At 43.6% G+C, this 16,566-nt stretch overlaps 1 pseudogene across 1 annotated transcript; it reads left to right on the top strand.

Annotated features, from left to right (window-relative positions):
• Nucleotides 1-1,750: 1,750 nt before the first annotated feature.
• Nucleotides 1,751-16,378, top strand: LOC110504483 (annotated as a pseudogene). Its single transcript, XR_005041150.1, has 5 exons — nucleotides 1,751-1,932; nucleotides 6,488-6,638; nucleotides 9,490-9,607; nucleotides 10,672-10,771; nucleotides 15,440-16,378. The product of XR_005041150.1 is annotated as a glutathione peroxidase 3-like (transcript).
• Nucleotides 16,379-16,566: the final 188 nt, after the last annotated feature.

The raw sequence follows: 16,566 nt of genomic DNA, 5'->3' as shown, positions 1-16,566 counted from the left end.
TAGTATTGAATTCGGCAGGTAGCCTAGTGGTTAGAGTGAAAGGTTGCAAGATCGAATCCCCGAGGTGACAAGGTAAAAAAAAAAAAATCTGTCGTTCTGCCCCTCAACGAGGCAGTGTTCGTAGGCCATCATTGTAAATAAAATACCTTATAAACATGGGTGAGTGAAATGATAGTGAATAAACCACTTACCAGTATTTCCCTTGGTCATTTGCCTTCCGAGAAGGCGAAAAAATACGCATGGAATTCATGATCTGCCATACTGAAAAATAAGCTTCCCTGGTGGCGCAGAGGATGACAGACCTGACTTGGGAACCAAACATTGCAGGTTTAAACCCTATGTACAGATAGTCAATATATGAAGTGTAAAGGAAAATACGTTTTTTTTTTGTAGGACTAAATGCTATCCATCGTGTTTTGGGAACAATCTCGTCGTCATGTCCACATATTCCCACAACCGAATGAAACAACATTCTGGGAACCTTTAAAGACTGACAACATGTGTTCTGGAAACGTTCTTGTAAAGTCAGGTGAATGTTTTTTTTGCACCCTAAAAGAAACTGTATCGTTTTTTTTTGTGTTTTGGGAACATATATTTTGTGATGTCCCCACATTGTTCTCACCAAACTGTTCCCAAAACATAATGAAACATTATAGGAACCTTTTAAAGAACTGAGCTAAATGTGTTCTTAAGAATGTTCTTGCAATAACAGACAAATGTTCTATACAAACAATCTATAATCATCACCATGACTGGGCAGTTTTTTGTCTAATGAGAACATTTGCCCATACCTAACATATGTTCTAGAAACGTTCGATAGGCTCAGATCACCATGGTAACAGCAGAAAACTGAAGGAGGCAGTGAAATATTTATATATTTATTTATTTTGCCATGTGGGCAAGACATTAGTGACATGATGTATTCTGGTAGGCCTACTTCTCCCAACACATTATGGTAGGCCTACTTCTCCCAACACATTATGGTAGGCCTACTTCTCCCAACACATTATGGTAGGCCTACTTCTCCCAACACATTATGGTAGGCCTACTTCTCCCAACACATTATGGTAGGCCTACTTCTCCCAACACATTATGGTAGGCCTACTTCTCCCAACACATTATGGTAGGCCTACTTCTCCCAACACATTATGGTAGGCCTACTTCTCCCAACACATTATGGTAGGCCTACTTCTCCCAACACATTATGGTAGGCCTACTTCTCCCAACACATTATGGTAGGCCTAATTCTCCCAACACATTATGGTAGGCCTACTTCTCCCAACACATTATGGTAGGCCTACTTCTCCCAACACATTATGGTAGGCCTAATTCTCCCAACACATTATGGTAGGCCTACTTCTCCCAACACATTATGGTAGGCCTACTTCTCCCAACACATTATGGTTGCTTATTTAGTAGAATTAATTAATTGTAAATGTATCTCTGCCACATCAAACACGGTGATGATGATAGACATCAGATGTTGATTAGAAGAGAAAAGACTAAAAATAACTGCTGATGTGCTGCTGTGAATAGCGTGTGGTGACTGACCTCTCTCGATATCTATTTTGTCATTTGTCAGTGTGTGTGGCGACTGACCTCTTTGGATGTCTACTCTATGTCAAAAGGCAGTCTTCAGCACTATACAAGTGATAAATAACAACACAAACCCCAGTGAGAGAATTAAAAAAAAACTTTGGAGACTGGGCTCTGGATTTGTATTGGCTGAGAGTGAAATGTGCGTCAGCTTGTTGTCACTGCGTGGAGAGATCACACTGAATAGATGATTAACCAGGTCCCAGGGGAAGGAGAAGGAGCGGACAGGTCCCTCTCACTTTCACGATGCGGGGCATGCAGGAGAGTATGTGGGTCCTACCTCTGGTTCTACTGGGGCTGTTAAAGCCCTGGGCTGCAGGCTACTCACTCAGTCAGGTAATTTCCCTTCTGTAAATTGATTAATATATTATATAGCCTAGTGATATTACGATTGACACAATATAATTTAATTTGAAAAATATGGTTGGGAGAACTAAATTGCTACATAGGCTAATATATTACAGGTGGCACTTTGTTTTTATCGTTTTGGTGTAGTCAGTTATGATTCTGTTCATTTCACAATCCAGTGGTTGCTGTTAAATGTATTATTTCTATCGGGGGACTAAACATTGACTTATCCTTGGAGCGTCACGCGAACCATTACGCAAAACTCGGCTGTTATCTTACTATCATTGTAAGTGACACGTCGTTGGAATGGACGTTTCCAGAAAACCACTGGCCACCTGAGAATCGTTAAAAAAACAAACACCATCCGACAGATACAATTAGGGCTGACCCTGTTTAGTCGACTAGTTGATTATTTGGTCAATAAACTGTTGGCCGACTGAGATTTTTTTGTTGTTGTCAAGCAGTCGCAATTTATTTTATTTTTCATGGCACATGAGATACCTTTCCTGACAGATTTGCGCCAGTCTCAGTGGACTAATCCATTGCGTATGGAACAGTCCGCGAAGCACGCGTGCCGCGAGACTATTTGTCTTGGTAGCCAAGTAATTTGGTAAAATTGATCAAATAAGTGAAATTGCATTCGTTTCTCAATTGCATTGCTTTTCCATAAGTGACTACTGCTTTGGACCTGACACCGTTTGTGAGAGTATTCCTTAGGCCTACAGTAAGCCTGTGTGTGAAGATAATTTGCCTTGGGTATAATTTAAAATGTTGAGTCAATAAGGTGAGTGCAGCTAAAATGAACAAGGCACGTCTCTCTCCAGAGTGCGCTCTCTCCCGCCATTTCACTCGCATTCATTGTTTCATAACTTAATTGTGTGAATCTACAATGTTTGTTTGGTTACGTAATTTATCCAATATACACTACATGACCAAAAGTATGTGGACACCTGCTCGTCGAACATCTCATTCAAATATCGTGGGCATTAAAATGGTATTGGTCCCCCCTTTGCTGCTATAACAGCCTCCACTCTTCTGGGAAGGCTTTCCACTTGATGCTGGAACATTACTGGTGGGACTTGCTTCCATTCAGCCACAAGCATTAGTGAGGTTGGGCACTGATGTTGGGCGATTAGGCCTGGCTAGCAGTCACCGTTCCAATTCATCACACAGGTGTTTGATGGTGTTGAGGTCATGTCTCTGTGCAGGCCAGTCAAGTTCTTCCACACCGATCTCAACAATCCATTTCTGTATGGACCAAGCTTTGTGCACATGGGGCATTCTCATGCTGAAACAGGAAAGGGCCTTCCCCAAACTGTTGCCACAAAGTTGGAAGCACAGAATCGTTTAGAATGTGATTGTATGTTGTAGCGTAAATACTTCCCTTCACTGGAACTAAGGGGCCAAGGCCAAACCATGGAAAACAGCCCCAGACATGATTCCTCCACCAAACTTTACAGTTGGCACTATGCATTTGGGTAGGTAGCGTTCTCCTGAGCATCCGCCAAACCCAGATTCATCCGTCAGACTGCCAGATGGTGAAGCGTGATTCATCACTCCAGACAGAGAACGCGTTTCCACTGCTCCGGAGTCCAAAGAACGGTACCGTTCTGGCAGCTTGTGTGGACTACCACTTCGCGGCTAAGCCGTTGTTGCTCCTAGACGTTTCCACTTCACAATAACAGCACTTACAGTTGACCTGGACAGCTCTAGCAGGGCAGAAATTTGACAAACTGACTTGTTGGAAAGGTGGCATTGTATGATGGTGCTACGTTCAAAGTCACTGAGCTCTTCAGTAAGGCCATTTTACTGCCAATGTTTGTCTATGGAGATTGCATGGCGGTGTGCATTTGTTTTTACACCTATCAACAACGGGTGTGGCTGAAATATTAGAATCCACTAATTTGAAGGGGTGTCCACATACTTTTGTATATATATATATATATACCGTACAGTCCTTTACCATTCTCATTGTGGACACTTTTGAGCTCACAACCTACAGTGCCTTGCAAAAGTATTCATCCCCTTGGCGTTTTTCCTATTTTGTTGCATTACAACCTGTAATTTAAATTTATTTTTATTTGGATTTAATGTAATGGACATACACAAAATAGTCCAAATTGGTGAAGTGAAATGAAAAAAATGACTTGTTTCAAAAAATGAGAAAAAATAGAAAAAGTGGGAGTATGTATTCGGAAATATGTATTTACCCCCTTTGCTATGAAGCCCCTAAATAAGATCTCATGCAAACAATTACCTTCAGAAGTCACATAATTAGTTAAATAAAGTTCACCTGTGTGTAATCTAAGTGTCACATGATCTCAGTATATATACACCTGTTCTGAAAGGCAACACCACTAAGCAAGGGGCACCACCAAGCAAGCGGGACTATGAAGACCAAGGAGCTCAAACAGGTCAGGGAAAAAGTTGTGGAGAAGTACAGATCAGGGTTGGGTTATAAAAAAATAACTGAAACTTTGAACATCCCACGGAGCACCATTAAATCCATTATTAAAAAATTGAAAGAATATGGCACCACAACAAACCTGCCAAAAGAGGGCCGCCCACCAAAACTCATGGACCAGGCAAGGAGGGCATTAATCAGAGAGGCAACAAAGAGACTAAAGGTAACCCAGAAGGAGCTGCAAAACTCCACAGCGGAGATTGGAGTATATGTCCATAGGACCACTTTAAGCCGTACACTCCACAGAGCTGGGCTTTACGGAAGAGTGTCCAGAAAAAAATAAGCAGACATGTTTGGTGTTTGCCAAAAGGCATGTTGGAGACTCCCCAAACATATGAAAGATGGTACTCTGGTCAGATTTAGTTTTTTGGCCATCAAGGACAATACTATGTCTGGCGCAAACTCAACACCTCTCATCACCCCAAGAACACCATCCCTACAGTGAAGCATGATGGTGGCAGCATCATGCTGTGGGGATGTTTTTCATTGGCAGGGACTGGGAAACTGGTCAGAATTGAAGGAATGATGGATGGCGTTAAATATAGGGAAATTCTTGATGGAAACCTGTTTCAGTCTTCCATAGATTTGAGACTGGGATGGTTCACCTTCCAGCAGGACAATGACCCTAAGCATACTGCTAAAGCAACACTCGAGTGGTTTAAGGGGAAACATTTAAATGTCTTGAAATGGCCTAGTCAAAGCCCAGACCTCAATCCTATTGAGAAGATTGCCAGGCCTGTGCTGGCGAACCAGGGACACCATGCGTAGGGCTGGTGCCATGTACCCCGATATGGTTCTCAATCAGAGGCAGGTGTCGTTAGTTGTCTCTGATTGAGAATCATACTTAGGTAGCCTTTTCCCACATGTGTTTCGTGGGTGATATATTTTCAGTTTCAGTGTTTGCACCATTTGGGACTGTTTCGGTTTTCATTTTGGTTTCTCTTGTTCTTTTTGTATTCTGTATTCATTGTCATTAAATTACATTATGGATACATACCACGCTGCATTTTGGTCCTCCGATCCTTCCTACTCCTCCTCCTCAGAAGAGGAAAGCCGTTACAGAGGGCAACTTTGAGGGCCCAGAATAGTTAATACGATGTTGCAAGTTCGATAGCCTAGCTCAAGCCAGACCCAGTTGATACAATGTTTCAAGTTCATTGCAGACAGGAGTAGAGAGAGAAATGCAGTTGAAGAACATGAACAAACCTCCATGCTTAGCCAGTGTGATTTATAGGATATATTTTCTACTTGCAATATTTTTATTTGTTGGCTTTATGTAGGCTAATTTTACCTAGTTGGCAATACAACAGATACGTTATTATAATTGAAATTAAATTGTTCCACGAAAATGTGCACATGAACATCATAACTGGTTTGGTAGAAATGGTAAGATAAATTGGCATTCCACATGAAAAAGGTTGCCGACCCCTAGTGTAGCCTATTTCCCGCACCATCAGGATCTTATTGACAGGCCAGCAGCAGTGGGAGGAGGGAGGGAGGGGGGGGGGGGGGGGGGGGGGGGGGGGGGTTGGGAATACCCTTTTCTTCTGGTTATCTTGATCTCTGGCTCCCTCTTGAGTCATTTATGTCTTTATTATTTCTTCCAACGTGCTGAAAGCGCGTGTCATTCGGTCAAGGGCCAAGTGTCTGCGGGTTTTCGGTCTTCCCTTGAGGTTGATTGATGAATTAAGGTCACTGATTAGTAAGGAAATCACCTGGTTGTCTAAGTCTTAATTGAAAGGAAAAAAACAAAAACCAGCAGACACTATGCTCTCCATGGAATGAGTTTGACATCCCCTGGTTTAAAGCATCAGACAAGCTCAGTGCATATATAATAAAACACATATATGGGAAAATCTATTGGTCGAAAGAACAGACGACACTCGGTTGACCAAGATGTATTTTTGTTGAAGATTGAAAACTGGTTCTATGTGTTTCGACCTATTTTCTAAAGACGGACAGCTGATAGCACCACAAGAAAGTACATGCATAAATAAACACACTTCAGGGGAAAATGGCTATACAGCAGAGAATATGCATAACCCGTTTAAATGTGTGTGTGTGTGTGTTGATCCTCAGGTGTGTGACCCATCTAAAGATGGCACGATCTATAACTACAAAGCTAAGACACTGAATGGGAGTCGTTCAGTCTCCCTCAGTGAGTACATGGGGAAGACCGTCCTCTTCGTCAACGTAGCCACTTACTGAGGACTCACCTTCCAGTACCTGGGTAAGACTGTCTGGTTTAAGACTAACATTATAACAGTATACTAACAGTGGAGTTATCAAGCTGCAGTAGGCTAACAGTGGAGTTAGCAAGCTGCAGTAGGCTAACAGTGGAGTTAGCAAGCTGCAGTAGGCTAACAGTGGAGTTAGCAAGCTGCAGTAGGCTAACAGTGGAGTTAGCAAGCTGCAGTAGGCTAACAGTGGAGTTAGCAAGCTGCAGTAGGCTAACAGTGGAGTTAGCAGAATACAGTAGGCTAACAGTGGAGTTAGCTAACTGCAGTAGGCTAACAGTGGAGTTAGCTAACTGCAGTAGGCTAACAGTGGAGTTAGCAAGCTGCAGTAGGCTAACAGTGGAGTTAGCAAGCTGCAGTAGGCTAACAGTGGAGTTAGCAGAATACAGTAGGCTAACAGTGGAGTTAGCTAACTGCAGTAGGCTAACAGTGGAGTTAGCTAACTGCAGTAGGCTAACAGTGGAGTTAGCAGAATGCAGTAGGCTAACAGTGGAGTTAGCAGAATGCAGTAGGCTAACAGTGGAGTTAGCAGAATGCAGTAGGCTAACAGTGGAGTTAGCAAGCTGCAGTAGGCTAACAGTGGAGTTAGCAGAATGCAGTAGGCTAACAGTGGAGTTAGCAGAATGCAGTAGGCTAACAGTGGAGTTAGCAAGCTGCAGTAGGCTAACAGTGGAGTTAGCAAGCTGCAGTAGGCTAACAGTGGAGTTAGCAAGCTGCAGTAGGCTAACAGTGGAGTTAGAAAGCTGCAGTAGGCTAACAGTGGAGTTAGCAAGCTGCAGTAGGCTAACAGTGGAGTTAGCAAGCTGCAGTAGGCTAACAGTGGAGTTAGCAAGCTGCAGTAGGCTAACAGTGGAGTTAGCAAGCTGCAGTAGGCTAACAGTGGAGTTAGCAAGCTGCAGTAGGCTAACAGTGGAGTTAGCAGAATACAGTAGGCTAACAGTGGAGTTAGCTAACTGCAGTAGGCTAACAGTGGAGTTAGCAGAATGCAGTAGGCTAACAGTGGAGTTAGCAGAATGCAGTAGGCTAACAGTGGAGTTAGCAGAATGCAGTAGGCTAACAGTGGAGTTAGCAGAATGCAGTAGGCTAACAGTGGAGTTAGCAAGCTGCAGTAGGCTAACAGTGGAGTTAGCAGAATGCAGTAGGCTAACAGTGGAGTTAGCAGAATGCAGTAGGCTAACAGTGGAGTTAGCAAGCTGCAGTAGGCTAACAGTGGAGTTAGCAAGCTGCAGTAGGCTAACAGTGGAGTTAGCAAGCTGCAGTAGGCTAACAGTGGAGTTAGAAAGCTGCAGTAGGCTAACAGTGGAGTTAGCAAGCTGCAGTAGGCTAACAGTGGAGTTAGCAAGCTGCAGTAGGCTAACAGTGGAGTTAGCAAGCTGCAGTAGGCTAACAGTGGAGTTAGCAAGCTGCAGTAGGCTAACAGTGGAGTTAGCAAGCTGCAGTAGGCTAACAGTGGAGTTAGCAGAATACAGTAGGCTAACAGTGGAGTTAGCTAACTGCAGTAGGCTAACAGTGGAGTTAGCAGAATGCAGTAGGCTAACAGTGGAGTTAGCAGAATGCAGTAGGCTAACTCGAGCCTTCACAGTAGACTGGCCCCACGCTTATAGTCTTGGGCGGTATACCGTTTATACCCTATACCGGGGAATTTCAAAATACCAGGCTGTATGATTTTCGTGTGTGCTACGCCACTGCTTATAGCTAAGAGATCGAATAAATATAATCATAGATATAATCAAATCCTATTATATCCAGGTCAGGGCTCCAGCTGTGCATCTGCTTTGCTAACCTACTAGCTAAGTGACTAGATGTCAAGATCAAGCTTCTTGATTGTTATAGCAGACATTCAATCCCCTCCTGGTTCAAGATGCCTGTTGCCTATAAATAGTTTTTTTTTAAAGCACCGCTTGTGTGCAAATTCAATACTACCGTATACCCTGGTATGGTACAGGAAACATGAACATCTGGATACAGCCCAACCTTACCCACACTTCGTTTAATCCCCAAAACCATGTAAATCCCTCTTACAATGAGCAAGTCCACACATAGACTAACAGGCTTGACTGACTGAGGCCTAGATTCAATCCGATCAAGCGTTAACCGGCGATAGCTGTCACCCGCATAGCTGACGTTTTGGCTGTGTTGGAGGTGGGAACTGCTTTGGTGCTGTCAGATCGGGGAGCTGCTGCTCTTGTAATCATTGTCAGGAAGCCACACCCAGAAGGAGGAAGTGTACAGGCTATATAGAAATAATGACGTTCTAATTGAAAAATCATTAAACGAAATCATGAGGATTTCTATCAGCCTAATGGAGGTGCAGATTACATCTCACATTCCAGTGTTGGAGATTGTAAACAAAGGCTGTTAATGCGACTCCATGCGGCCAATGGCAATGTCCGCTTTAGGTATAATGCCGGTAGCCGCTTGTGGATTTGACAGAGCTAACGCAGTTTCAACTCACGACACATTTAAAAAACAACCCGCAATGCAGATTTCGGTTCTGATCCTAGGAATGGAGCCCCTAGAGTGCTCTGCAACAAAGACAAAGGCTAGTCCATGTGTGACCAGAACAGGGGAACTGTAGTATGCGCCCTACTTTAATGTACGTTGTTTAGAAATCTGATTTTTTGACCTCAAGTTACCCAAGGGTTTATCGGATTGATCTTGTTGTTGTTATCTTTCTATTATAAAACCTTTTAATCCAGCTGTGTGTGTGTGTGTGTGTGTGTGTGTGTGTGTGTGTGTGTGTGTGTGTGTGTGTGTGTGTGTGTGTGTGTGTGTGTGTGTGTGTGTGTGTGTGTGTGTGTGTGTGTGTGTGTGTGTGTGTGTGTGTGTGTGTGATCTAATCAGAGTTGAATGCACTACACGAGGAGATGAAGGATTATGGGTTTACCATTCTCGGGTTCCCCTCCAATCAGTTTGGAAAACAGGAGCCAGGAGAAAATCATGAGATTCTGGCCACTCTAAAGTAAGTATTGTTTGTCTCAAAGACCCGTTAACAATTGAACAGTCATTAAAATACATATAAAGTGGTCTAATGTATATGATATACTGTACATTACCAATGTTTTTATTATGAAGGTGAAATAAACCTGAAACTAATGCAAGTGTCTTGCATGCCAATAAAGGCAAATCCTCTGTCAATCAACAGAGCTTCATTTAGTTTGGGAAAAACATCCCAGGATTGGGAGATCAGTTTCTGAGAAGCGATATACAGATCCCTAAAGTATAGCTCGCTCTGAGAATAAGCAACATTCCTATGGTATCTGGTCCCTCTAGCCCACCTTAGACTCTACCCCTGGCCAGCTTAAACCCCATGTTCACCAGACTGTTAACCCTGGTTTCACCAGTGTCTGCCTTCAGTATATTTGGGTTTATAACCTGGGTTGTTAACCTCTAGTAAAAGCAGAGATTGTATGTTTAAGAAGCTTAACAGTGTTGTGGTTTGTGTTCGTGTCACATAGTCTGTCTATCTAGGGCAATAGCTTAGTGAGTTTGGCACCCATTAAAAAGGTCCTTTAAGTTCTCAAAAGCATGTCTAGCCAGTGTTTGTGTCCCAAATGGCACCCTATTCCCTAAATAGCGTGCTACTTTTGACAAGAGCATTATGAGGCCTGGTCAGAGCCTTATGGAGCCTGGTCAGAGCCTTATGGAGCCTGGTCAGAGCCTTATGGAGCCTGGTCCGATCGTTATGGGGACTGGTCAGAGCCTTATGGGGCCTTGTCAGAGCCTGGTCAGAGCCTTATGGAGCCTGGTCAAAGCCTTATGGGGCCTGGTCAGAGCCTTATGGGGCCTGGTCAGAGCCTTATGGAGCCTGGTCCGATCGTTATGGGGCCTGGTCAGATCCTTATGGAGCCTGGTCAGATCCTTATGGGCCCTGGTCAGATCCTTATGGACCCTGGTCAGATCCTTATGGGCCCTGGTCAGAACCTTATGGGCCCTGGTCAAAAGTAGGGGACTATATAGGGAATAGAGTACAATTTGGGAGGCAGCCCAGTGATAAGTGTGTCTCTCTCTCTCCTTGGGTTCCAGGCATGTCCGACCAGGAAATGGATTTGTTCCAAACTTCCTGCTATTCCAGAGGGGGGATGTGAACGGAGACACAGAACAAGGAGTCTACACTTTCCTTAAAGTAAGCAAGTGTTTAGAGAAAGTGTTCAGGAAACGCACTCAATATTCCCAGGTTTTCCAGAAATCCCAAAACCTTCAACCAAGGACTTCTGGAAAACTTCAACATTGGAAAGTTATCAGAAACAAGTTGACTGATTGTTGTCATCCTAGTGTACAGTGGAGTCAATAACACTTTGTGGGCGACTTACCTGGTCAGATTCCCACTATAATCCTGACTGAATTATTGGACAGATACTGTGGCTGTGACAGCTGGCAAAATCACCCTGTAACAGAAACGGAACTGGGTTACACAGAGAGAATTATACCGTACCATTCACTGTGTCTATTGGGTACAGACATTGTTTTTATAGGTCTAACAGTAAAGACATGTCATTTAATGGTACAAATGTATTCAATTTTTATTGTGGCATGAACACAACCAGTCATGATGTTTTCATCTGATTGTCAAATAAATCACTTCAAAAAGTAGGCTACCTCCGGCTGTTCACGTTCGCCCACTCCAAATAATCCCAGCATCCAAACAGTGCACTGTGCACGCGCCATTTAATGAATGGAAAGAGACCTCTGTTACAAACAGGGTCATTCTTTATTTCGTATTTGGGGTTCTTATGGATCCCCATTAGTTCCTGTCAAGGCAGCAGCTTCTCTTCCTGGGGTTTATCATGGATCCCCATTAGTTCCTGTCAAGGCAGCAGCTTCTCTTCCTGGGGTTTATCATGGATCCCCATTAGTTCCTGTCAAGGCAGCAGCTTCTCTTCCTGGGGTTTATCATGGATCCCCATTAGTTCCTGTCAAGGCAGCAGCTACTCTTCCTGGGGTTTATTATGGATCCCCATTAGTTCCTGCCAAGGCAGCAGCTACTCTTCCTGGGGTTTATTATGGATCCCCATTAGTTCCTGCCAAGGCAGCAGCTACTCTTCCTGGGGTTTATTATGGATCCCCATTAGTTCCTGCCAAGGCAGCAGCTACTCTTCCTGGTGTTTATTATGGATCCCCATTGGTTCCTGCCAAGGCAGCAGCTACTCTTCCTGGGGTTTATTATGGATCCCCATTAGTTCCTGCCAAGGCAGCAGCTACTCTTCCTGGGGTTTATTATGGATCCCCATTAGTTCCTGCCAAGGCAGCAGCTACTCTTCCTGGGGTTTATTATGGATCCCCATTAGTTCCTGCCAAGGCAGCAGCTACTCTTCCTGGGGTTTATTATGGATCCCCATTAGTTCCTGCCAAGGCAGCAGCTACTCTTCCTGGGGTTTATTATGGATCCCCATTAGTTCCTGCCAAGGCAGCAGCTACTCTTCCTGGGGTTTATTATGGATCCCCATTAGTTCCTGCCAAGGCAGCAGCTACTCTTCCTGGGGTTTATTATGGATCCCCATTAGTTCCTACCAAGGCAGCAGCTACTCTTCCTGGTGTTTATTATGGATCCCCATTAGTTCCTGCCAAGGCAGCAGCTACTCTTCCTGGGGTTTATTATGGATCCCCATTAGTTCCTGCCAAGGCAGCAGCTACTCTTCCTGGTGTTTATTATGGATCCCCATTAGTTCCTGCCAAGGCAGCAGCTACTCTTCCTGGTGTTTATTATGGATCCCCATTAGTTCCTTCCAAGGCAGCAGCTACTCTTCCTGGTGTTTATTATGGATCCCCATTAGTTCCTGCCAAGGCAGCAGCTACTCTTCCTGGTGTTTATTATGGATCCCCATTAGTTCCTGCCAAGGCAGCAGCTACTCTTCCTGGGGTTTATTATGGATCCCCATTAGTTCCTGCCAAGGCAGCAGCTACTCTTCCTGTTGTCCAGCAACATTAAAGCAGTTATATACAGTTTAAAATATTACATGACATTACATTTCATAACATTTTACCCAACACATTTAGTGTGTTCCCTCAGGCCTCTACTCTACTACAACACCCATGTGCACATGTGTGTGTAGTGTGTTTTATGTGTGTGTCTCTTCACAGTCCCCGCTGTTTCATAAGGGGTATTTTGTCATTTTTTAAATCTAATTTTACCGCTTGCATCAGTTAGCTGATGTGGAATAGAGTTCCATGTAGTCATGGCTCTATGTAGTACTGTGGAATAGAGTTCCATGTTGTCATGTCTCTATGTAGTACTGTGGAATAGAGTTCCATGTAGTCATGGCTCTATGTAGTACTGTGGAATAGAGTTCCATGTAGTCATGGCTCTATGTAGTACTGTGGAATAGAGTTCCATGTAGTCATGGCTCTATGTAGTACTGTGGAATAGAGTTCCATGTAGTCATGGCTCTATGTAGTACTGTGGAATAGAGTTCCATGTAGTCATGGCTCTATGTAGTACTGTGGAATAGAGTTCCATGTAGTCATGGCTCTATGTAGTACTGTGGAATAGAGTTCCATGTAGTCATGGCTCTATGTAGTACTGTGGAATAGAGTTCAATGTAGTCATGTCTCTCTATGTAGTACTGTGGAATAGAGTTCCATGTAGTCATGGCTCTATGTAGTACTGTGGAATAGAGTTCCATGTAGTCATGGCTCTATGTAGTACTGTGGAATAGAGTTCCATGTAGTCATGTCTCTATGTAGTACTGTGGAATAGAGTTCCATGTAGTCATGTCTCTATGTAGTACTGTGGAATAGAGTTCCATGTAGTCATGGCTCTATGTAGTACTGTGGAATAGAGTTCCATGTAGTCATGGCTCTATGTAGTACTGTGGAATAGAGTTCCATGTAGTCATGGCTCTATGTAGTACTGTGGAATAGAGTTCCATGTAGTCATGGCTCTATGTAGTACTGTGGAATAGAGTTCCATGTAGTCATGGCTCTATGTAGTACTGTGGAATAGAGTTCCATGTAGTCATGGCTCTATGTAGTACTGTGGAATAGAGTTCCATGTAGTCATGGCTCTATGTAGTACTGTGGAATAGAGTTCCATGTAGTCATGGCTCTATGTAGTACTGTGGAATAGAGTTCCATGTAGTACTGTGGAATAGAGTTCCATGTAGTCATGGCTCTATGTAGTACTGTGGAATAGAGTTCCATGTAGTCATGGCTCTATGTAGTACTGTGTGTCTCCCATAGTCTGTTCTGGACTTGGAGATTGTGAATATGTCTTTGGTGGCATGTCTTGTGGGGTATGTATGGGTGTCTGAGCTGTGTGCTGGTTGCCACAAAGAGGGATCTCGAAAAATTACAACTGTCTCAGAACAGGGCAGCACAGCTGGCCCTTAAATGTACACAGAGAGCTAACATTAATGACATGTATGTCAATATCTCTTGGCTCAAATGTGGAGGAGAGATTGACTTCATCACTACTTGTTTTTGTAAGAAGTGTTGACAAGCTGAATGCTTGGTGCAGTCCAAGTGGGACAAAACTAGAGCCTGTAGGACCTGGCTTGTTGATAGTTCTGTTAAGAAAGTAGAGAAATGCTTTATTATGGACAGACAACTGTAATGACATTCAGCAGGTGTCATTAGGCCTACAACACTGGCTGTATTCATGGTTGCCAAGGGAAACCATGCTTAACCAAAAATGTGAACAAGAAAAAAGCGTCAGAGGGAGCGAAACAGCACCCCTTTGTCCCAGTATTTTTAGCCCATGTATCTCATGCACTCTGGACAAAAAGAGTATGACTTGGGATCCTTCCTGTAGCTCTCGTAACATCCTTCTGATAGGACAACATAACCTGCCCAACGGTAGTTCTAACCCTGTCTTCTAGAACTGTTCTAACACTAACCCTGCCTTCTAGAACTGTTCTAACCCTGTTTTCTAGAACTGTTCTAACCCTGTCTTCTAGAACTGTTAACCCAATAACCCCCTCTTCTAGAACTGTTAACCCAATAACCCCCCCTCTTCTAGAACTTTTAACCCAATAACCCCCTCTTCTAGAACTGTTCTAACACTATAACCCTGCCTTCTAGAACTGTTCTAATCCTGTTTTCTAGAACTGTTCTAACCCTGTCTTCTAGAACTGTTCTAACCCTGCCTTCTAGAACTGTTCTAACCCTTTTTTCTAGAACTGTTCTAACCCTGTCTTCTATAACTGTTCTAACCCTGTCTTCTAGAACTGTTAACCCAATAACCCCCTCTTCTAGAACTGTTCTAACACTATAACCGTCTTCTAGAACTGTTCTAACCCTGCCTTCTAGAACTGTTCTAACCCTGTTTTCTAGAACTGTTCTAACACTATAACCCTGTCTTCTAGAACTGTTAACCCAATAACCCCCTCTTCTATAACTGTTCTAACACTATAACCCTGCCTTCTAGAACTGCTTTAACCCTATAACCACCTCTTCTAGAACTGTTCTAACCCTATAACCACCTCTTCTAGAACTGTTCTAACCCTATAACCCCTCTTCTAGAACTGTTCTAACCCTATAACCCCCTCTTCTAGAACTGTTCTAACCCTATAACCCTGTCTTCTAGAATTGTTAACCCAATAACCCTGTCTTCTAGAACTGTTCTAACCCTATAACCCTGTTTTCTAGAACTGTTCTAACACTATAACCCTGTCTTCTAGAACTGTTCTAACCCTATAACCCCGTCTTCTAGAACTGTTCTAACCCTATAACCCTGCCTTGTAGAATTGTTCTAACCCTATCTTCTAGAACTGTTCTAACCCTATAACTCTGTCTTCTAGAACTGTTCTAACCCTGTCTTCTAGAACTGTTCTAACCCTATAACCCTGTCTTCTAGAACTCCTGCCCGCCAGTAGGGGACAGCTTTGAGAACCCCACCAACAGGCTGTTCTGGGAGCCCCTGAAGATCAACGACATCAAGTGGAACTTTGAGAAGTTCCTGGTCGGACCGGATGGGAAGCCCGTGATGAGGTGGTTCCCCCGGGTCCCAGTGTCTGAGGTTCGGGAGGACATCCTCAAATACATCCGTCAACTCTTCTCCCAGTCCACCCAGCAGAACATTGACTAAGATTTAACGTGCCCCAAATGGCACCCTAATCCCAAGATAGTGCACTACTGGAAATTCTCCAATTCACCAGGGCCCACAGGGCTCTGGTCAAAAGTAGTGCACTATATTGGGAATATGGTGCCATTTAGGATGCGGCCTGTGTTATCAGGGCTGGGGTCGATTCCATGTCAATGGAGTAAATTCCTGTATTGAAATTCAGCCTACAGATTTATTAGATTCCCCTTTTAGATGCACGAAAACACAGTGGACTGGTTTCCAGGGTCCAGATTACACCTCTTTCTGGACTAAAAAGCACTTTCAATGGAAATTCTCCAATGAGTATGCTGTCATTTTATTCCAAGAGTAGGCTGAATCTGGATCAAGGAAACCAATGTCATAAAACACTATTTTCCCCCCATCCTTGTCGAAAACCTCTGACAAGCCATGTATGTGTAGAATAGAACATCATTCAACTGATTCGTAGAAGAAAATGTCAATCAATTCAAATGTATGGCTGGCTGTGGTGGTAGTGGGTAAGGGTCGTAGAGGAGGTGGCATGTTGTATGAAGGTGAGGCTTGAAAACAGAGCGTCTGTGGTGCCAAACCTGAGTTCTAGGGTCCAGGCCAGTCCTTCAGTGCATTCAGGCTGGGCCTGGTAACCCTGGGAGTCATGTTACCTCCTGGTCCTGCCACCTGACTAATTCATGTCAATAAATCACGTCAGTATAACATGGTGCCAAGTTCTTCCTGTAAACGATGATGAACTGTGGTGTGTGTGTGTGTGGCCACTCAAATGCTTTCACAAAATGTCTAGGTCAACAAATAACTTTTTTTTTTTAAATGAAGATGACCACCAGAGTAAGACGTACGAAGACATTTAGGATATGTTTATATTAAGCCAGTTTAAATACAAACAG

The sequence above is a fragment of the Oncorhynchus mykiss genome, chromosome 31 (assembly GCF_013265735.2).
Source record: "Oncorhynchus mykiss isolate Arlee chromosome 31, USDA_OmykA_1.1, whole genome shotgun sequence".
Lineage (NCBI taxonomy): Eukaryota > Metazoa > Chordata > Actinopteri > Salmoniformes > Salmonidae > Oncorhynchus > Oncorhynchus mykiss.
The sequence above is the reverse complement of the archived record's forward strand: the minus strand, read 5'-3'. Positions and strand labels throughout refer to the sequence as shown.